This window comes from Scyliorhinus torazame, chromosome 11 (assembly GCF_047496885.1).
Source record: "Scyliorhinus torazame isolate Kashiwa2021f chromosome 11, sScyTor2.1, whole genome shotgun sequence".
Taxonomy (NCBI): domain Eukaryota; kingdom Metazoa; phylum Chordata; class Chondrichthyes; order Carcharhiniformes; family Scyliorhinidae; genus Scyliorhinus; species Scyliorhinus torazame.
Window position 1 is genome coordinate 40,645,967 of NC_092717.1, and position 23,004 is coordinate 40,668,970.

A 23,004-nucleotide genomic window follows, 5' to 3' on the forward strand; every position below is an offset into this window, starting at 1 on the left:
CCGGGGCCTGAGGGGGGCCATGCCCAAGAAAGGATGGATGACGGGTGGGTGGGATGAAGGGTGGGAATGAAGGGGCCTCTGGAAGATTGGGGAGGTGAAGATTGGGGGACCTGAACTGAGGGGTTTAATGAAAGCAAAAAGAGCCATTTGAGTAACATAAGGACGACATTTATTTATAATATGTACTATTTACAATGGGGCCCGGGTGAAGCTCACTGGGTCCTCTCTCCCTATCGGTCGGTCCCTGACTGTTGACCTTATATACAACATGGAATCAGCCCCGTAATTAATGGGGGAGCTCATACTCCTCGAACCACACGGGGAAAATAATCAACTCGGTCCTGTGTACTACATGCAGATTATTAAAGGGGCCCCTCAGCGATCCCATAGTGAGGTGTCCTCACTCGGGAGGGTGGGGGGGGTTGGGGTGGTGCACATGTGTGCTGGGGGTGACACTGCCCTTGGGTGGGGGTTGTGGGGGACCCTCAAGTTCACTTAGCGATCGGCCTGATCTCTGAGGTGCCAGTCTGGCCAGCGAGTTCAGCTCCCCAGTGAAGAAAATAATTCTATGTGCGGGATTCTCCGACTGTGTCCGCGTAGCGATCGGAGAATCCCGCCCGAGGTCAATGGACTTCTCCATTGTCGGCGTCTCGTCCGTGGCGTTCTTCTGGCAGGCGTGGCGGAAGAATCCAACCCGAAGTGTGGGCTAAATTGGTGAGGAGCTCCGCAGGGCCCGGAAAAGTGAGTAAGTGTGGTTAGATAGCGGTGGGGAACTCGCTGACAGAGCTGAGGAGAAACTCCCATCCAAACCCACCTAAAATGACACTTAGAAACATTTCCATTGGATCAGGCCTGATATAAATGCAACAACCTTAATTTGGTTTCATATTTTTTCTTCTTCTCTCCTCCTAGACGAACAGAACGGAATCTGAACTCGAGCCTAAGGGAAGCTGAATATAGCACCTTAGATCAATTGACCCTCCAGAGGAGATAGATGTGTCTGCCTGGTTTTGAACCAGTGACCTCTTTGGTATGTAAAGCAAGTGTGGAAATAGTTGACACATGCATCTCCAAGCGGCTCGGGGATTTGTTTTGTGATTCTTTCAGTGAATGGTCAAGTTCTTTACAAAGCTGCCATCTGCTGTTACAAATCCAAAATTACATGGCAGGGAGCAACATAGCAACGTTGTTTCATTAACATCACTATTGATGGGGTAAATATTCAACAGGTTGAAAGCAAATATTTGTTGATATGAAGGAGAATATTCTAGTATTATGTTAAGAAGCTAAATATTAATTGCCTCTTGATTATAGTTCAGTGCATTATTAAAGGTAAAATTGTTCCCATGCACAATACATAAAATTGTAAGTCAAGTCATTATTCCACACATTAATTAGTAATAAAGTCAGAATCAGGAGTAAGGATACTGTCCCCCTCTTTCCAAGACACACACAGGATATTGTAATTACAGGTTGTATTCAATTATATTTTTAAAAACTTTCCCCGCGCGGTATTTTACCAAAATTTGTCAGAGTGTCTGGTTCAGACTGAAAACCGACATGTTACTCTCCGAGTGCACAGCTCAGTTTTCACCCCAGATTTTCTGGCACTCTGTGCGCGAGGCATCTGGGGGCGTGGTAGCGCCATCTCTGGCGGGGCAGGGGCTGGTTTAGCACACGGCTAAATAGCTGGCTTTTAAAGCAGACCAAGGCAGGCCAGCAGCACGGTTCAATTCCCATACCAGCCTCCCCGAACAGGCGCCGGAATGTGGCGACTAGGGGCTTTTCACAGTAACTTCATTTGAAGCCTACTTGTGACAATAAGCCATTTTCATTTCATTTTCATTTCATTACAGAGGCAGCAGGGCTGGCTCCACAGAGATTAGGGCGCCATCTTTAGGCGGCACCCCGATCTGCGCTAAAAGTTAATACCCTCCTGCCCCCCCCCCCCCCATGGACAGGGAGGGGCCCCCACAAGCAACACCCCAAAAAGGGATCCCCAGAGGGCCCACCCCAGCCATGCCACCTGGTAAGGTGGCGGTGCCAGAGGGCAATGCAAGGGCACTGCCCAGCTTCACCACTCTGCGGCTATACTTACCTGTGCACGCCTGGCATGGCCAACACAAAGAGTTTTCATTTTTGAAAACCAGGAATGACTCGCGCTGGCGTGATGGCACACCCGCTGGGTGGGACGATACAGAGAGGCTGTTAAGCCCTATAATGATACTCAAGTTTATTATAAAACATGCTAATCAGGCTCACCCCTTCCTTATTTATTGAGTAACAAACTGAATTATATCTTGAGTATGAAAAGTGCACAGAAACAAAAAGGCCTTTAACCAATGTGGACTGGCCATTTTACCTGAACATGCTAAATTATTGCCATAAGTAAACAAATCCACTTTGGGAAGCTTTTCTGTGTTAAAAGCAAAGTGTAGATATTAGAATTCAGATAGCTAGATGGTGAAGGGTAGATCCGTAGGGCACGATCTAATGGCCGCATTGCGCTGGGCTTGAATCCGAGCGAGCCGATTAGATCGCGGAAGCGTTCGAAATTGTGAATTGCGCGGGCGCCAATTGGTTTCCGCTCTAATCGGCCCACTCCCATTTGCGAGGTCTAGATCCTGCCATGACGTGGCGAGAAACTAATAATCACCAATTAAGGCTCCATCCCATTAACGGAAGGACCCCCTATCGAACGGCCTCCTGTGATCTAACCGTCTCCTCAGCGAGCGGTCAAGTGGGCACCCTTTAACAAGCCTAACTTGAAGCTGCTGTGGGGATCGGAAGAGGTGAGCAGCCATCTTGGAAATCTTGAAAGGCTATCACTAATAGGGAATTGACAGTGTTAGTAATGTGGGCACCTCACAGCTCCCAAGTAGATTCCCGTGGCTCGACATACCATGCGCAATCGGGTGCTACTGCCAAGCACCCCAATCCAACTGTGAGGCCTGATCACTGGAGGCCTCAACACCACTGAGGCAGCAGCCAACAATCAAACACCCAAGCGCTGGACTTCAACAATGGGGACATCCCCAAGACCATGGAGTGGGTGTGTGGATTGGGGAGGGAACGTGTGGGAGTGTTCACGACGGGGGTCTGGGGTCCATCCAGGGTCTGGAGTCTAGTGTCCAAGAGCCCTGCTGTGGCCCGGGGTGTGTGTGCAGGGTGGTCAGGTACCCCCCAGCATAACCGGCTCGTTAGATGGCACCCAGAGAGATGGCAGGAAGCAGCCCTGAACATTTATGTGTCGGGTTTATTCCAGGTCTCGAGCGGAGACTTGTGTGGCATATTGCAACCAACAGCCCCCAAGTGCATCTGTGAGGTCACGATTGCCTTGTTTGCCTAGGCAGCTGACTGTATAAACTTTGACACAGACCAGGCCCAACAAGTTGCCTAGGCAGCAGGATTCTCTGCCATCGCCGGCGGTGCCCCAGGTCCAGGGGGTAATAGATGGCACATGTTGCCTTGCACACACTGGGTGGTCCGGGAGCGCCCTTCAATAACAGGAAGGGGTTCCACTCCCTGAACGTCCAACTCATGTGCGACCACCACCTGTAGATCATACACGTGTGTGCATGACAGCTACATCCTGGGACAGCCAGAGATCCCTGTCATCTTTGAGGGACACCCCTGGATGACTAGTTGGCTCTTGGGGGATAAGGGGTACCTGCTGAGGTCCTGGCTAATGATGCCAGTGCGGAGGCCGGTGATTGATGTGGAGACCTGGTATAACAACACCCATATGGCCCCCAGACTGTCATTGAACGGTGCATCGGACACTCAAAATGCGGCTCCAATGCCCTGACCGCTTTGGTGGTGCATTGCAGTACACCCCCAGATGGTCGCCTGTTTTGTCGCAGCTTGCTGTGCCCTGCACAACCGTACACAGCAGCGGGGTGACGTGCTGGAGATGGAAGGGGAGAAACATGCGGCCTCGTCAGCAGACGAGAACGAGGAGGAGGCGGACCAGGACAGACTGGAGAATGAGCGTGGGAGGACCCACGGGAGCAGCTGGAAGATGGAGGACAGGTGGCAGCACCGAGGGTCCAGCATCTCTGGAGGGCCTGGGAGCTTCTCATCCTCGCTCGCCTCTCGTTGGACGTGGCTTCACCTGTCATCTGACCCCCCTCTCCCCATTCCACCCACCATCACGCCCCTCCCCCACCTGATCCACCTCACCCTCCTAACTCCCCTCACAACCATTCCCCTCCCCCCCACCCCTTCTCCTCCCAATTTCCCTGTTCCACCCTCCCAGGGTCTGTGTTACATCGCTCCAGGGTGATGGGCCTCTGTCCGCACTGTCAGCGGGACCAATACAGAAGGCAGGAGGGTGATGATAACCCACTGTGAGCTGAGCTCTGGTGCTGTCCAATCTATGCCATTGTCTGACTCCTGTCTGTCTGCTACAGGGTGTTAACACCCAACACCTGCACGTGGTGTGCATCGGGGGGGGGGACACTCAGATCCAGGACCACTGAGCCCAGAGAGGCTGAGACGGGGAGAGGGCTATTGGGGGAGAGGGGAGCAGGCTGGCCTACAATGCGGAATAACATGTTTCGGATATCATGTATTTCATTTGTGAACAATCGGACCCTAACTGTCCCTAGCTACCGATGGTGCTCACCCTACCGCTCTGTCGTGCTTCACCGATGTCCACCTGCATCTGGGACACGGTTATCAGTGACTGGGACATGCTCTGGAGTGCCTCGGCAAGGTCCACCTGGATCAAGGATACGTTCCCCCAGCAACCGGGAAAGCAGCCAAGACCCTCAGCCATGGCCGTCACTGACTGTGCAACGCCTTGGGCACCATCACTCATGCTGCAGATGTCGTGCTCCAGGCTCTCCACTGTGGTGCCACCCAATCAGTGTTGGCCTCACTGCCACACATTGCCGGTGCCATCTCCTGCACCCGTTGTATTTGGGACTCCTCCAATCGGGTATAGACTCGCTGGAGTGTCGCTGACACCCCCCTCAGAATCTCATGGCTGCACCCTATCGACTGCATCAGCTCCGGGTAACCCTGGTCCAGAGGCTCAGCACCTGACTGGGACCCAGCTGAGTCCTGGGATCCAGCAAACCTCCGACTGCTGTCTCGCCGGGGCGGTCCTGCCTCCACCAGATGTGCATCAGCAACTGTGTGGTGCTCAACAGACTGTGCCCCAGAAGCCTGACCACTACTTTTGCCCACCGAGGTGTGCGCCCCTGCACTGGTGGAGGGTGGGGGAGACAGCTGTGATGCCTCAATGGTGGCATCCTCGGAGCTCTCTTCTGAGGTGTTCTCTTAGGAGGCGGTGAGGTACCCCAGATGGGCTGGCACCATTCGTGGGTCAGTGAAAGGGGAGGATCTTTATTCTGGCATGAGCAACACTTGTGTGACAGGTCATCTGGGTGCGGGCCAGTGGATGTTCAATCTTCGTCGACAACCGCTCAGTCCTCGGCCTCCACGGCCTGTTCCTCATAAAGCGTGAGGACTCTGATGTCCGGTACCCCACCGCCCGTCTAGGCCTTCTACCGTCTGTTATGGACCAACTTCACCGGCAGAGACAAAGAAAAGGGATTGTGAGCCACAAGCCTCATGCATTGTGGGGTGGGGGTGGGGGGGGGGGGGGCATAGCAGGGAGCAGGCATGGGCACCGCTGTTGGTGATGGGTGGGGTGTGCTGATGGGTGCCAGTGTGTGCTGGGGTACAGGTATTGCGTTGGGGGGGGGTGGTATCAACCGCGGGGTTGTCGGGGGGGGGGCGGTGGCCGAGGTGACGGATGGGGCCGGTGCCAGGGGGCCGATGCCAACTGACCCGTGCGGCCCGTTGGAGGTCGTTCAGTTTCTTGAGGCATTGGGTGGTGGTCCTCCTGGTGACATTCCCCGCACTGTCGACTGCTGCCACTGCCTCCCAGGCAGTTCTAGCTGCCCTGTGGCTGACCCTCTGACCCCCTCAGAGGAACTGGATATCCCATCTGGACACCATCACGTCCAACTGTCTGGCCTGGTCAGCATCTCCGAATTGTGGTGCAAGTCTCCTTGGAGGCATGGCTACGTGCTGTCTGGGGTTTGCTCTGCGGGATTGGTTAGCAGGGAGCGGCTGTGCATGGTCCAGGCGAATCTGCCGACGGGGCAGTCATTTCTGACGTGAAGCTTGTGGGTCAAAATTACCGACCCTAATTGGCGTTAAATACCGATAGCAGTCTGTCCGGGTCGGCCGTCGGGAAGCACCCAGCAATTCCCACTCCACTGGCACACTTAAAAAGGTTTCCGTTAGATCGTGCCCATAGTCTATAACACTTAAAAGTTTTTACTTACCAAAACACACATTGTTTGTCACGCACTAATAACTCCTCTTTCAGCCCACATCTGGTGAATCCCCAGTTAATACCCATCACAAACTGAAAACCATTAACACCCAATTAATATATAAATAACCGAGTCCATTTTATTTTAAATAAAACAAAAAATTGAATTTGTACATAGAACCTAAGAATCAAAAGAAAATGAATGACTCCCATACTCTGTACAAAGCATTATATTGTGAGCCAACTCTCCCACAGGACGCCTAACAATTCCTTTGCTCACACTCGTGTTTCAGTAAAATAATCTGACAATTGATGGCTTGAATCTACCCATTTAATTTCAGAGGTTTTGTTTCTCTCCAGCATTCGTTTCAAGCTGTAATTGTTTTTCACTCACACTCTTCGCAGAGTATATTATCCCAGAATGTATTATTTACATGGCATTCAATGAGTTTACTAGCGTCAGTACCCACATTGTGCCTCCACGACTGCTAGTGCTTTGGCAGCCAATGTATTCCGAACAACCCTTTTTTTTCCTGTAGCTTCCCAAGATAGAAAATGCCTTGAAGCCAGCTGCACTAGAATACCCATCAAGAAGATTGGCGAGTGCAGTATCACTGACAATAACTAACTTCAGGATCTTTGGGTTACCTTAAGTTGGGCACGTAAGAACACATTTTTTTCAGATTTAATTTCCCAATGTTTTATTTGTCCTTGAAATATCCTCTGCTTAAGATGTTTCATTGGCGTACTCATCATAAATACATTAAAAGTAGCATCTAGTCTCATCTGAGTGCAGAACCAATTCAACTGACCACTCAAGAAATTCTCTGTCTCTTTATATAGAATCTCTACAGTGCAGAAGGAGGCCATTCAGCCCATCTACGCTTTTGAACGACCACACTATTTAGGCCCAGTCCCCCGCCCTATTCCTGCATCCCCACCCTGAGGGCAACTTAGCCAATCCACCTAATCTGCACATCTTTGGACTGTGGGAGGAAACCGGAGCATCCGGAGGAAACCCACGCAGACACGGGAAGAATGTGCAAACTCCACACAGTCACCCTAGGACAGAATAGAACCCGGGTACCTGGCGCTGTGAGACAGCAGTGCTAACCACTGTGCCACCGATATACAAGATAAAGGTAAAGTCGCCAGAGTCCCAGATGATCATAGGCTGCTTTCCCCTGTTGAGGGGAGAGCTGATTGGTGGTGATTTAACCTGAGGGTCGCCATGCCTCAGGCGAGGGGCAAGGTTGAGAAGGCGGGGCCTTCATGAATACATAAGATAACTCTTCTGAAATGACCTAGCCAGGATCAGAGTCTCGAAATAACACTCTAAATAGGATTGTTGATTTAATGTTATTCCAGACACTCTGCTTAATATCTAAACCAATACAATTAAATGGCCCACAAGCCTGACTTCCAATTTAACGTTCAACACTAATCTTATTAATAACACATTTCTTGAATTCTGCAGTACTTCCCCGTGAAAATCATCAACATGCATCACGAAGATACCTGAAAGCTTTCTTTTATGGTACCAATAAGATATTGCGGGATCTGCTTTTGGTCGGACACAAGGGGCTGGATTCTCCGCCCCACCGTGCCACATTTCTACCCCGACCCGCCTGCGGGATTCTCCGTTATGCTGGCCGGACAATGGAGTTTCGCATTGTGGGGCAGCCCCACTCCGTCGGGAAACCCCCGGGCGCCGGTATAACGGAGAATCGCGCCGGCGGAGAATCCTGCCCAGGGCGCAATTCTCCAGAAGAATTTCCAAGTGCTGTAGTGAACGGGAATTTCCACGAGTTTCCCGGCACTCAGCCCGGCGAGGCCGGCAACACTATTCAATGGTAACTGATCAACTTAACGAGGCCCCGCCCAGAATGCCGGCTCACCAGCTGATTCGCCTGGACCGCGCTTGCCAGCCCCCCGCTAACAATGTCGAGCAGCACTTAGGCTGCACTTGCTCAGCCAACCCCAGCCAGCTCGCAACAATGGTGTCCAGGAGAACGGCCCCAAGATTCGGGGATGCTGACCTGGGGAGGCACCTGGACGCAGTGGAGGCCAGGAGGGATGTCCTGTTCCCCTGAGGGCCCCGGAGGGGAAGCCACAAGGCAGCCAATGCTGCCTGGGATGAGATAGGTAGCTGGCTGCCTCCACCTCTGATGTGCAACCTCGGGACACAACTAGACACAGTGGTACAACTTGGTGGGCAAAGCACATCAAGGATCACTGAGGGGGGAACCGGGTTGGTAGGGGGTCTGGGATTGGTGGGGGCTGGGAAGTGGGAGCATATATTGAACAATAAACACCCTTGTGCACAACCAGTAGGAAGCCTTTGTCACTTTCTTCCGCAATGCATTGCCACGTGCAGGTAATGGGTGTGAGCGAGCACTCAGCAGACAGACACGGACACATACCCTGGGAGGGTGGAAAATTGGGTGGCGGGTGGTTAAGAATGCGACGATGGACCAGGCCATGTCCCAGGTGAATCGGGCTAGTATGAGGGTCTCCCTGGCCCTCCAGAGTTGCCGGGCCTTCACCACCGCTACCTGTCCTGCAGCCTCTGGTTGTGCCTCAGGTTCCTCCCTGGCCTCATCCTCCAGCCCCTGCTGGCCTGGCGCTTCCTCATCATCCCCGTCCCCGTAACCCTCCTCCCCTCCACCTCGTCCGAGGTGGCCACATGATCCTCGTCACCCACCTCCAGCTCGTTGCTCCACTACTGTGCGAGGTTGTGGAGGACACAGAAAACCACCACAAAGTGGACGACCCTCTGGCTAGTGTACTAGAGGGCACCTCCAGAGTGGTTAAGGCATTGGAACCGCATCTTGAGGAGTCCGATGCACTGCTCAATGACAGTCCGGGCGGATGCATGGGCCTTGTTGTAGCTGGTCTCCGCTTCAGTCTCCGCCTCCATACTGGATCATTAGCCAGGTCCTCAGCGGATATCCCTTATCCCCCAGGAGACAGCAGCCCATCCTGGGGTGCTCCTCGAAGAAGGCAGGGATGACCGACTGTCCCAGGATGCAGCTGTCATGCACACTCCCCGGGAAGTGTGCGCACACATGCATTATCTGCATCTGGTGGTCGCACACGAGCTGTATGTTGAGGGAGTGGAACCCCTTTCGGTTCACATAGGACACCCCCAGATGGCCTGGTGAGCGCCAGGCACGTGGCAATGCATTGCGGTAGAAAGTGACAAAGACTTCCTACTGGTTGTGCACACAAGTGTTTATTATTCAATATATGCTCCCACTTCCCAACCCCCACCAACCCCTGACCCCCTACCAACCCGGTTCCCCCCTCAGTGATCCTCGATGTGCTTTGCCCGCAAAGTTCTACCACTGTGTCTAGTTGTGTCCCCAGGATGCACATCTGAGGTGGAGGCAGCCAGCTGCCTACCTCATCCCAGGCAGCGTGGTATCTATGACCTCCTGGACCTATGGCATCCCGGCGATGGCAGCGAAACCTGCTGCCCGGGCATCTTGCTGGGCTTGGTCCATGTCTTCCGTCCGGGCACACAGGGCATTTGTGACCGGCCTGATGCACCTGTGGACTGTGGCCTGCGAGATACCACACAGGTCCCCACTCGAGCCCTGAAATGATCCCGTGGCATAAAAGTTCAGGGCTGCAGTGACCTTGGCGGCCACTGAGAGCAGGTGTCCTCCTCCTCCACGTGGTGCCAAGTCCATGAGGATATGGCACAGGTGCCGCACCGTCTCCTTGTTGAGGCGGAGCCTCCTGTGGCACGCGCTGTCTGTCATTTGCTCAAATGACCAGCAGCACCTCTACTTCGCTGGACTCCTCCTCTGGGTCCCTCCCTGGCCTGATGGGCGGCCAGGCCACCTCAGGGTGTGGGGCGGGGTCCGGCACATAGGCCACGGCCTCAAGCATCTGCAGACACTGCTGCCACCGCCGCCTTCTCTGCCGTCTGGCCACATAGCGTAGCACCAGCATCACTAGGACAACTTCTGCGTCCAACATTCCTGCATAATGTTCAATATCTGTAAGGCATTGGGAGAGGGTGTTAGACCGACAGACAGCAATGGCTCCCCCGCTGGGACTATCCATTCCCCCATTGATACTCCTCCCCATCGCCCTATTCGGAACGCCCTCCCCATGTAGCCCAGTCCACAACAGGCCCCCCCCCCCCCCCCCCCAGCGGGCCCCAGACCATGTACCCCAGACACCTGCTCACAACACCACCCGGAATTGGAAGCAGTGGAGTAGGAGTATTATCACTGGACTATGTCATAATATACACCAGTATATCATGGTGCAGACACACACACTGATGGACACACAGCAAAACCAATCAACACACACAACACCGCAGCCAATCACCAGTTAGGGCACACTCACTATAAAGACAGGGGGCATCAGAGTTCCCGCTCATTCGGGATGCAGCCTCCTACAAGGACAGAGCTTACAGCTTACAGCACAGATCCTCACCATGTGCTGAGTGCATAGACTGGTTCGGACATTTAGTTTAATCTAACATCGTGTTGACCCACAGTGAAAGTATGTTCAACAGTTTCTAACTTAATAAAATAGTGTTGCACTATTTTAAGTGTTGGTGGCCTGTATGTGTTCCACGGATCCAGAGCACCCAACACATCAGACTAGTAAACCAGAAACCCAGGGTAATTTTCCTGGACCCGGGATCGAATCCCTCCATTGCAGATGGTGAAATTTGAATTCAGTAAAAGTCTGGAATTGAAAGTCCCAATGTTGACCATGAAACAAACCCATTACCAATTGTCGTAAAAACCTATCTGGTTCACTAATATCCTTTAGGGAAGGAAATCTGCCATCCTAACCTGGCCTGGCCTACATGTGACTCCAGACCCACAGCAATGTGGCTGACTCTTAACTACCGCCTCAAGGGCAATTAGGGATGGGCAGGTACTGTTCAGGTAAACTCTCCAGGCATCACGGTCTGTTTGGGATGCCAGGCAATTGTAGCCTGCATGCTACATGACCTGCCCACCCACAGGAATACACTTGGGTTGTGTGAAGTGCTCAGTTAACTACAACTGGCAATGCCCCCTGTTGGCAATAGCCTTCAGCTGCACGACCAGAGGCCTTGGCAGCCGGTGGGGGTTATATGTGGTCCGGGGGCAGACGGGCAGGGACAAGGGTTGCCCTCGGAACGGGTACACACGATTCAGGGATTGGCATGGCGATGCAGCGAGCGGTTGCCCCCCGGTTGCTCTCCCCCCAGCGCCGCACCACCCTCCCGTGGTGGCCCACCCCTACGGAGGGTCCCCCCCACCCCTAGCTGAGGGTCCCCCCACCCCCAGCCGAGGGTCCCCCCATTCCCCACCGAGCACAGGGGCAGCCAGCCCAGCACCCCTGCGCTCTTTGCCTGTGAGCAAAGATGATTGCTCACCTCCTCAACTCTTCCCAGAAGCCTTTCCGGCAGGTTCACGTTTTTCAAAAGGATTACTAATCGGCGCCACGTGAGGGGAGGGGAGGCCGGTGAATGACAGGAGGCCGTTGGATGACGGGTGCCTCTCGTTAATTGTATGGAAATGGGGCTTAAGTGCTGATAATTGGTTTCTTGCCACGCTACGATGAGATTGCGAATTCGCCTACGGGAGCAGGCCGGTTGCATCGCAAACTGTTTGGCACCCGGCGCAGTTCCCATTTTTGGCCTCTCCCGCTATTCACCGGCCTCGTTAAGCTTGAGCATGAGTGTAACGAGGCTGGAAGATCGCGCCCTAAGATTACGCTTCAGGCAGTGTGTCAGTTTATCCTAACATCTGTATCACTCCGTTTCTCTTCAAAGTTGTAAGTTAGCAATTGATTTGCGAGGACGTTTTCAGTACCCATTTGACAAAGTCGGCCCCTTATCTGTCACCTCAGAGTAAACTTCAAGCTCTCTCCAACTATCTTAATTTCCTTTGTTTCACCTCTCTGACTTGTTTAACATTTATTGACATCCAATAAAACATCACAATCACAAAGACTTCTACTTCTGGTTCTGTTTCAAGGCTGTTGTGAGGTCTTCATTTCAGTGTTTAATCTATTTATGAGTTCTGCTTCCACTTTTATGTCTGTTGTGACTATTACTGTGAGATCTTATTGCTAAATTATTTGAGGTTCTTTTTGCTTCTGACGTAAGTCACCTTTGAATTCACTATAATTTTTAGCCTTCTTGCTTTCTAATCGTTCTCCCCATTGAGCCAGTCCTTGGATTTATTTTTGTTTCCATCACCCTGAACAATCGATCAATATCTAAACTTGGCAGTCGATCTTCCTTCACATCCCACAACTGTTACATCTCCCCATTGATTATCCACTTTTGGAGCATATGCAACCGGAGTACCCAGTCATTGAGTCAGAGAGCCAGAGAATCGTACAGCACAGAAAAGGCCATTCGGCCCATCGTCTCTGCGCCGGTCAAAAACAACCACCTAACCATTCTAATCCCATTTTCCAGCACTTGGCCCATGGCCTAGTATGCCCTGGGATCGCAAGTGCACATCTAAATACTTCCTAAATGTTATGAGGGTCTCTGCCTCCACCACCCTTACAGGCAGCGAATTCCAGACTCCCACCACCCTCTGGGTAAAAAGGTTTTTCCTCACATCCCCTCTAAATCTCGTCCCTCCTCAGTCTCCTCTGCTCCAAGGAAAACAACCCCAGTCTATCCAATCTCACTTCATATCTAAAGCTCTCCAGCTCAAGCAACATCCTAATAAATCTTCTCTGCACCCGTTCCAGTGCTATCGCATCCCTCCTATAATGTGGATTCCAGAACTGCACACAATACTCTAGCTGTGGTCTGACTAATGTTTTATACAGTTCCAGCATAACCTCTCTGCTCTTAAAATGTATTCCTCGGCTAATAAAGGTAAGTTTACACTATACCTTCTTAACCACTGTATCCACCTGCTCTGCTACCTTAAAGGACCAGTGTACATACACACCAAGATCCCTCTGATCTTTGGTGCTTGGCAGGATCCTGTCATTTATCATGTATTGTAGGTGTAGGCAATTGTCCTGTGGTTCTGATAGCTCAGTTATGTGTGTGATGATCACTCATATTATCACTATTCAGCCCTTAATTCAACTCTCGTCACAAAAAACAAGTACAAGGTGGTATGTTTACTTCTATTACCTGTTCACAGTCTGAGATCTTAGCCACGATCTACCCAAAATTTACCGAAAATCATGTCCCTTATAATTAATTCCAACCACAGATGAGAAATGAACTTTAAAATTTTGTTTGTTGTCGTGTTTGACAAGTACTCTTAACATCATGATCTATTAGCTCACTAGGGTCATTTCCATTCCCAATGACTCACTGTTTTATAGTTTACCAAATCTCCTTATTTGAACTGTTTAAAATGACCTAATACAATACCTCAGTACTCTACATATTTTCCCGTTACCTTAGCCTTGATAAAAATCTGTCTCCCTGCATGAAAAGCAATTAAATGCTTACAAAAAGATACTGAACTAATTGTAATACCTTCTTGAGCAGGAGGATTTTCACAATGAGTAGGACCACCCCCCCCCGCCACCCCTGCAAGCTGCCATATGGACTGATCCGGCAGATCTCATCTGATTCAATATGTTCTGTGGCATAGTCCGTGATGTTACGCTGATGGGCATGGCAAGCAGCCAGTCAGCTCATTTGAAATCCGGGCCTTGGACCGATTCTCATTTGGGATTGGTGGAGCTTTTCAGAAACTTCTGAAACAGGAGAAGCGAAGCCCATTTTGTTCTGCGAAATATCCAAGCCTGAAGCAGCTTTATGGCGCTCTCTCTTTCAGCTTTCTCTCTCCCAGGCGATTTCAGGGGCTTTCAGCCAGACCGGTGGAAGACACTACTATTTGAAAGACTGCAGTCAGTAGCCAGTCCTGTGAAGGGGACTACTGGTTTGAAAGGCTATGGTCAGGTTCTCACACCAGGGGCGTCATTCTCCGACCCCCCAGAGGGTCGGAGAATGGCCGTTGGCCGCCGTGAATCCCGCCCCCGCCGGTTGCCGAAGTCTCCGAAGGGAGAAAAGTCGGCGGGGCGTTAATGTCACCGCTGCCGTCGGAGAATGTCACGGGTCTGCGCAAGGCAGCCGATTTTCGGCCTGCCGATATTCTCCCTTCCGGATGGGCCGAAGTCGCATCGACGTGATGACCATTCACGTCGACGTAAATTAAACCTCTTTTCATCGGCGTGACCCTGTGCTCCAGGATCACGCCGACCAGCGTGGAGGTGAGTGACGGCCTGGGGGGTTGGCTCTGGGCAGGCGATGGCATGGCCGCAGTCTGAATGTGTGAGGAGAGGTGTGTCTCGGGTTGTGTGTGTGTGTGTGCGGCGGGGGGGGGGGAGGGGTGGGGGGTTAGAGTAGGCTGGGCTCCGGGGGAGTGCCGGGAGGGGGACCGTGTCGGGGTGGAGGTTGGGGGGGGTCGGTGCCGGTGTGGAGGTTGGGGGGGGTCCGTGCCGGGGAGGGTGATGGGGGGTCCGTGCCGGGGAGGGGGATGGGGGGTCCGTGCCGGGGTGGAGGTTGGGGGGGGTCCGTGCCGGGGAGGGGGATGGGGGGTCCGTGCCGGGGTGGAGGTTGGGGGGGGGTCCGTGCCGGGGAGGGGGATGGGGGGTCCGTGCCGGGGTGGAGGTTGGGGGGGTCCGTGCCGGGGGGGGGGATGGGGGTCCGTGCCGGGGTGGAGGTTGGGGGGGGGGTCCGTGCCGGGGAGGGGGATGGGGGGTCCGTGCCGGGGTGGAGGTTGGGGGGGGTTCCGTGCCGGGGTGCAGGTTGGGGGGTCACTGCCGGGGTGGAGGTTGGGGGGGGGGTCCGTGCCGGGGAGCGGGATGGGGGGGGTCCGTGCCGGGGAGGGGGATGGGGGGTCCATGCTGGGGTGGAGGTTGGGGGGGGTCCGTGCTGGGAGGGGGATGGGGGGTCCGTGCCAGGGTGGAGGTTGGGGGGGGGGGGTCCGTGCCGGGGAGGGGGATGGGGGGTTCGTGCCGGGGTGGAGGTTGGGGGGGGGGTCCGTGCCGGGGTGGAGGTTGGGAGGGGTCCGAGCCGGGGAGGGGGATGGGGGGTCCGTGCCGGGGAGGGGGATTCGAGGGCAAGTGAGTTGGTCCACCTGGCCAGGTGCCAGCCTCCAACAGTTGGACCCATGCGGTCCATGCCACCTGGCTGGGGGGAGGAGGGGATATGGGCAATGATGACATGTCGTCGTTCCCCTCCCCCCCACCAGGCCGTCATGTTTTCCGATCATCCAGCGATGTTGGCCGCCGTGGCGGCAGCCGCTCATGTCTATGTTGCCCTGGATGAGGAGGAGGAGGAGGAGCGTGCAAGAGAGGCGGCGCAGGCTGCCGCAGAGGGACAGGCGGCAGCCGCCCAGGCTGGAGGGACACCTGACCGACAGGACGAGGAGGGGGAGGAGGACGTCGCGGCCCCACGGCAACGGAGGCATCCGAGGGCACCCCGTGTGTACCGTCCCCGGCAGTCATACCAGGACCTCACGGACCGGGAATGCAGGAGGAGACTCCGGATGAGGCGGGAAACCATGGCACACATCTGCCACCTGCTGGCACACCTGTCACCGCGTGGCACTGGCGGGGGACACCCTCTCCCCGTGTCCGTCAAGGTTACGGTGGCCCTGAACTTTTATGCAACGGGGTCATTCCAGGCACCGAGTGGGGACCTGTCCGGCATATCGCAGACATCGGTGCATTGGTGCATCCGGGCAGTGACAGATGCCCTATATGCCATGGCGCACCGCTACATCCGCTTCCCCGTGGACCGGGCCAGCCAAGATGCCCGGGCCGTGGGCTTCTCTGCCGTGGCCGGGTTCCCCATGGTCCAGGGCGCGATCGATGAGATGCACGTCGCCGTGCGGCCACCTGCAGATAACAGGGCCGTGTTCACCAATAGGAAGGGGACCTATTCGATGAACATACAGGTGGTCTGCGACCACCGCATGATGATACTGCACGTCTGCGCCTGTTACCCAGGCAGTGTACACGACTCATACGTGTTGTCGCGGTCATCCATCCCCGGCATGTACGAGGGACGCCATCCCCGGCTGAGGGGCTGGTTGCTGGGCGACAGGGGCTACCCATTGCAATCGTGGCTGATGACGCCTATACGGAGGCCACGCAATGAGGCGGAGAACCGCTACAATGATGCCCATGTAACGACAAGGGGAGTGATAGAGAGGGTCTTTGGCGTGCTGAAGATGCGTTTCAGGTGCCTGGACCTCTCTGGGGGCACCCTCCAGTATCGGTCAGATAGGGTCGGCCGCATCATTGTGGTGTGCTGCGTCCTGCACAACATAGCCCAGCAGAGGGGCGATGTGCCGCAGGCAGAGGAGGGCGGAGTGGAGGAGCAGCAGGAAGAGGCGCAGTCCTCCCCAGATGAGGGGGATGGGGGTAATGGTCAGGGCAAACGGGGTAGACACAGGCGGGTGGCTGTCCACCGTTACCGGCTGGCCCAGCGGGCACGGGACAGACTGATAGACGCCCGCTTCACTGACTAGATGGGCGTGGGAATCGGGTAGTATGGCCACAGACCGCACACCATGGCAACAGCCGACCACCCACACCCCCCACCCATCCACCCACCCAGCACACTCACCCCCCTCCCCAACCCACCCACCCCACCCGCATGCACACCACCCCCCCCCATTGCCGATCCACCTGCGGCACAACGGGCCGGGCTCACACAGTTGCGGATGGACGCGTGTCTATTGCAGGCCATGGAGGATGATGACAACCCGCCCTGCGGTGAGCTCCTGGCTCTACATCGTTGGACTATGTCTGACCCATGGCCACAGTACCACCATCCACCCGGACCACCCCTGCATGCGGCTGTGACACTGCAGCGCACGGTCCCGTCCTCTGCCCGGGGGATGTTGATGGCGGCCCAGGGGGAAGGGGGCAGACTCACCTGGGGCTGAGGTAAGACCACCCCTCACACACAATTGCGTTCAACGTACATGACACCCCCGCACGCTTTGGACAGAGCACAAAGGCAGCTTCTGTAGGTGTAACATTGACTTTAATAACCAAAGGAGTTCATGCACGTCCCCTAGCCCCTAAAACTCATCTGTGCCCTGCACCCGTGCCAACTTACTCAGTGTCTAATTGTTTGGCCTTACGGGCCCTTTGACTACGTCTACGTGGTTCCCCAGACGGTACAGCAGAACTGGAGGTGGACTCCTGTGATTCCTGCCCTCTGACACTGGATCCCTTTGGCGGCCGTTTCCTGGGGCGTCCTGGCCTAGATGGGCCAGGCTGCGGCCCGGGCGACTGGGATGGCGAGCTGCCAGCCTGTCCTGCCCGTTGCCCACCCAATGCACCTGGGACGGAAGGGGGGGAGTCCGAGGTGTCGCGGTGTACCGGGACCTCCCCTACAGGGGGAGCCGGGACGGACCACACCACCTCCTCCTCCCTCGGGGTGCCCGATGGCCCCCAGGCCTCTACATGGGTGGCGGATGCGAACGGACTGGCCATCCGACGCCCCCCCGACATCTGGCGCTGCCAGTCCTGGAGGCCCGTGCTGGTATCGACAGGGGTCTGCAGGTTTGCAGCCATGGAGCCCAGGGGGTTGGCAAACCCTGTCTGTGACAGTGCGACGCCGGCTCGCACATGGCCACTGGCGCCGATGCCCTCAGCGATGGCCTGCAGAGACTGGGCCATGGCCTGCTGAGACTGGGCCATGGCCTGCAGAGACTGGGCTATGGCGTTGAGCGCCTCTGCCATCTGGCGCTGGCACTGGCTCATGGCCTCCTGTGAGAGGGCAGCCATTTCCTGGGCCACAGACGCCGCCTGCACGGAAAGCCCCAGGCCTCGCAAACCGTTCCCCATGTCTGACACCGTCGCACCCATTGCCTCCACCGCGGACGCCACCCGTGCGGTGTCAGCTTGGGTGGCACGCATGACCGGCACCACTTCCAGCTCCTGGACGCGGGTGGACTCCTCCACCTGCGACTGCAGCCGCCGCAAGCCGCCCGTCACCCTCTTCGCTCGTCTCCGGGTCGGTGGTTGCATCGGATCTATGTGTGGGTGTGGTAACTCCAGGAACCCGGGATCCATCTGGGCGGCAGATGTTCGCTTGGGCTGGGCTGCCCTCCGACCGCCCGGCCCCTCTGCTGCTCCTACCTCCACCTGCTGTACCGGGACGGCTGTGTTGTGCGCACCAGTGAGTGTACCAGACCCCTCATCACTAAAGTGCCCAACCGAGGTGAGTGTTTCTGCGATGGTGGAGGGTGTTGGTGACAGCAGTGGCGTTGTGTCGTGCACTTCGTCCCACTCTGAGTCCATGGCACTTTGGGGTGGGGGTTCGTCTCCACCCATCCACTCTGAGTCACTGTCCGGTATTTCGTCTTCCTGGGTAGTGCTGTCCCGGGTAGGGGTGTCCTGGGCAGTGCTGTCCCGGGTAGTGGTGTCCCGGGTAGTGGTGTCCCGGGTAGTGGTGTCCCGGGTAGTGGTGTCCTGGGTAGTGGTGTCCTGGGTAGTGGTGTCCTGGCTCGGATGTGACGGGGGCCTGTGGCTGCCCCCCTCGTCGCTGGGTCGTCGCTCCCGCACGTGACGGGGGTGTCATCTCCCTGTTGCTCCAGGTCTCTCCATCTCCCGTGGCCTCCGAGGGGCATCCTGCGGGCGTCGCATGCTGGAGGGTGCGGGCCTCTCCGTCTCCCGTGGTGTGCGAGGGGCATCCTGCGGGCGTCGCATGCTGGAGGGTCCGGGTCTCTCCGTCTCCCGTGGCCTCCGAGTGGCATCCTGCAGGCGTCGCATGCTGGAGGGTTCATGTCTCTCCGTCTCCCGTGGCCTCCGAGGGGCATCCTGCGGGCGGTCTGCATCTGCGGGGATGGGTGCCTGGACGTTTGGTCCTGCGATACACAATGAAGCATACATGGTTAGACATCAGGCAGTGATCAGGTGACATGGGGGAGGGGGATATAGGGGAGGGGGGATATGGGGACGGGCTGTCGGTGGCTCACTTGCTACTACGCCCCCGACCTCTGCATCAGCAACCTCCCGGTCGTCAGGTCCACCAGCCAGTTCCAGGGCCCTTTCCTCGTGTTCGGTCAGTGGCCTCTCATCAGCGGGGCCTCCTCCAGTCCTCACATGCTCCCTATTGTTGTGTGCGCGCTTATCCTGTGGGGGGGGGTGGGGTGGCAGGGGTAAAAGGCAACACTATTAGGCAGGTATATGAATGCACGCCATCGGTTGCGCGTGCATTGCAGAGGTTAAGGTTAGGGCTGGATTCACTTGGGGATATGGGGGATATGGGGGAGGGGGGATATGGGGAGGGGGATTTGGGGGAGGGGGGGATATGGGGGAGGGGGTATAAGGGGGAGGGGGTATATGGGGAAGGGGGGATATGGGGGAGGGGGGATATGGGGGATATTGTGGAGGGGGGATATGGAAGAGGGTGGGATATGGGGAGGAGGGATATGGGGGAGGGGGGATATGGGGGAGGGGGATATGGGGGATATTGTGGAGGGGGGATATGGGAGAGGGGGGATATGGGAGAGGGGGGATATGGGGAGGGGGGATATGGGGGAGGGGGGATATGGGGGAGGGGGGATATGGGGGAGGGGGGATATGGGGGAGGGTGGATATGGGGGAGGGGGGATATGGGGGAAGGGGGGTATGGGGGATATGGAGAAGGGGGGATTATGGGGGATATGGGGGAGGGGGATATGGAGGAGGGGGGATATGGGGGAGGGGGGATTATGGGGGATATGGGGGAGGGGGATATGGGGAGGGGGATATGGGGGAGGGGAGATATGGGGAGGGGGATATGGGGGAGGGGGGATATGGGGGATAATGTGGAGGGGGATATGGGAGAGGGGGGATATGGGAGATATGGGGGAGGGGGCTATGGGGGAGGGGGATATGGGGGAGGGGGGATATGGGGGATAATGTGGAGGGGGATATGGGAGAGGGGGGATATGGGAGATATGGGGGAGGGGGCTATGGGGGAGGGGGATATGGGGGAGGGGGGATATGGGGAGGGGGGATATGGGGGGATTATGGGGGATATGGGGGAGGGGGGGATTATGGGGTTATGGGGGAGGGGGGATATGGGGGAGGGGGGATATGGGGGAGGGGGGATTATGGGGGATATGGGGAGGGGGGATATGGGGAGGGGGATATGGGGAGGGGAGTTATGGGGGAGGGGGATATGGGGGAGGGGGGATATGGGGGATAATGTGGAGGGGGATATGGGAGAGGGGGGATATGGGAGAGGGGGGATATGGGGGAGGGGGGATATGGGGAGGGGGGATATGGGGGATATGGGGGGATTATGGGGATATGGGGGAGGGGGGGATTATGGGGTTATGGGGGAGGGGGGATATGGGGGAGGGGGGATATGGGGGGATTATGGGGGATATGGGGAGGGGGGATTATGGGGGAGGGGGGATATGTGGGAGGGGGGATATGGGGGAGGGGGGATATGGGGGAGGGGGGATATGGGGGAGGGGGTATATGGATATCGGGCGGGGGGGAGGCTCACCCTGCCTGCTCTGACGAGGTCATTCACCTTCTTGTGGCACTGGGTGCCTGTCCGTGGTGTCAGGGCCGCAGCGGTGACGGCCTCTGCCACTTCCCTCCACAGACGCCGGCTGTGGCGTTGGGCCACTCTGCGGCCGTGTCCGGGATACAGGGCGTCCCTCCTCTGCTCCACCGCGTCCAGAAGCGCCTCCACATCGCGTGACTCGAACCTCGGGGCTGAGCGACGGCCAGCCATCCAGTCGGGTGTTGCGGTCGGGTGTTCCGGTCGGGTGGGGGGGAGCAGCGCGGCCTTATGAGCCGTCTCGCCGTGCGGCGCGTATGACGCTGCACGGTGTGAACCACTGCACAAGTGCGGATCCCGTTACGTCGCTGCTAGCCCATTTCGGGCCGGAGACTTTCGACCCATTTTTCCGACGTGACGCAAGTCGGATTTGCGCCGATCGGCGGACTAACCGCCGATAACGGAGAATTTCGCCCCAGATCTGTAACAGTTTAAATGTCTGTCTGAATGGCTGGGAAAAGCTCAGTCTGAGGACTCTCTTCATTATACAGCCAGAATCTCTGCACAGAGATCAGACAAGCAGAAAAGGCAGATAGGACATAAAATCTACTGTAAGCCCTCTGGTATATATCCAGTAATATCTCACGGTGGTGGAGGGTCCATCTGGAGGTCGAAGGATAGAATTTCACTGACCTGAATCTCCTGTGTAAATTGATTTCCCAGAGGGTCACATTCAGAGAAGGCCAGCACATACAGAGACCACAACCTCAGCAGCAAAATTTCATCTCAAACCGTTTCCTCCCATTCCCGTTATTTTGATCCTTCCTCCATCCCTTCACTGTGTGTATCTGGGTGGAGGGTGGGACGGGGTTTTGGGAATAAGTAGACTAGTAGAACATTGTTCCATTATTTCCATTATATGTTCATCTTTTACTCTTGTTATAAATAAACAGTTTGTTAATGTTTTACTTATAAATCTTGTGCCGGTAATCCATTGGAGCAGTCAAGGGTTAAAGATTTAAAGAAAATACATTAAATATTGGTTGCTTCACTCATGTTGGGACTCTGAGAACTGTGGGACTGAAACTGACTGTGCACCCCCCCCCCCCCCCACCTCACCCCAGGGTGTCGTAACAAAGTCCATTGATAAAAGGACTCTTGACTCCTGTATATTCCTGACAATGCATTTGCATGCATGTCTCTGAATGCCTCGTTAGCAAATTTGCCTCCAGTATTGGTCAAAACTGCTGTCCAATCCACAACCATTTTTTCAAAGCTTTATCGATAATAACTTTCTGATTCTTATCATACACTAGTTTAGGCAGAAATCTCCCGATCATCCCACAATGGGTTCAGCGGTGGGCGGACACGGTGAACCTGACGGGAGCCAAAATTTCAACCTGTTACAATTCCCCTAATGGCGGGTTAATGGTGGGTCATTTCTCACACTGGCAGATGCCGCAAAAGTGATTTGCATTTATTTGCATTTCATGAATGGTCATTAAAACGCCTGTCCATCAGCATCCTGTCGGACCTTTCAATATTGCGTCACACCAGTGGAATTTACATTGGCATCAAACCTGATTGCTAAAGGGTGGCTTTCACAAGGACAGTCGTCACCTTGCCAGAGACTTTGGAGTGAGTGCAATAACTTTCTGCCATAGTGCTGCGCTGCTCCTGATGCGCTGTACATCACTTTGCCGTGCAGACCGGTTCCTGCCTCCATCTCCAAGCTGGTCTTCTTGGACAGCATCGTGCTGCTGGACTCATGGATTCTCCTGCGTCACTGAGTCGGATCAGTATTGTGCCTGGGGTTGGAAAATACAAGGGTCCCCTTGCCCTTAGTGCCACAGAGCAGTGTTTATCGGGACAGCATGGTGCTGTGAGACTCATGCAGACACCGCAACAAAGGTCTGAAGTTCAACCAGGGATAGAGCGTGAAGTAAGGCCGGGGGGTTGGGAGTGGGCAGATGAAGACAGGGTGGGTAATGTGGGAGGAGGAGGGAGAAAGGCAAGGGTTCATGATGGCAAGTAGAGGGGCAAGGAGGTGGATGAAGAAGATGAACAATGGAAGGCAGAGGGAAGACTGAGGGGTGGGAAGCAGGATTCAACAAGACAGCATGAAAAGCTCACAAACAAGGGAGTGCATGAGATGCAAATGTTTACTGGAAGGGGAAGCACAATGACTCCGGATGCGGTGAGGTAGAGGTCCAAGTCGAGCGTGAGCAGGTGATGG

The 23,004-nt window shown here is 55.5% G+C and overlaps 1 long non-coding RNA gene across 2 annotated transcripts in view; it reads right to left on the reverse strand.

Moving 5' to 3' along the window:
• The window catches only part of LOC140385236 (uncharacterized), an 82,941-nt gene extending 61,330 nt beyond the window's left edge, over nucleotides 1–21,611 (reverse strand). For both annotated transcript variants that reach the window (XR_011933319.1, XR_011933320.1), the window contains exon 1: nucleotides 21,462–21,611. This is a non-coding gene — a long non-coding RNA (uncharacterized lncRNA). The remainder of the gene's footprint in view (nucleotides 1–21,461) is intronic.
• Nucleotides 21,612–23,004: the final 1,393 nt, after the last annotated feature.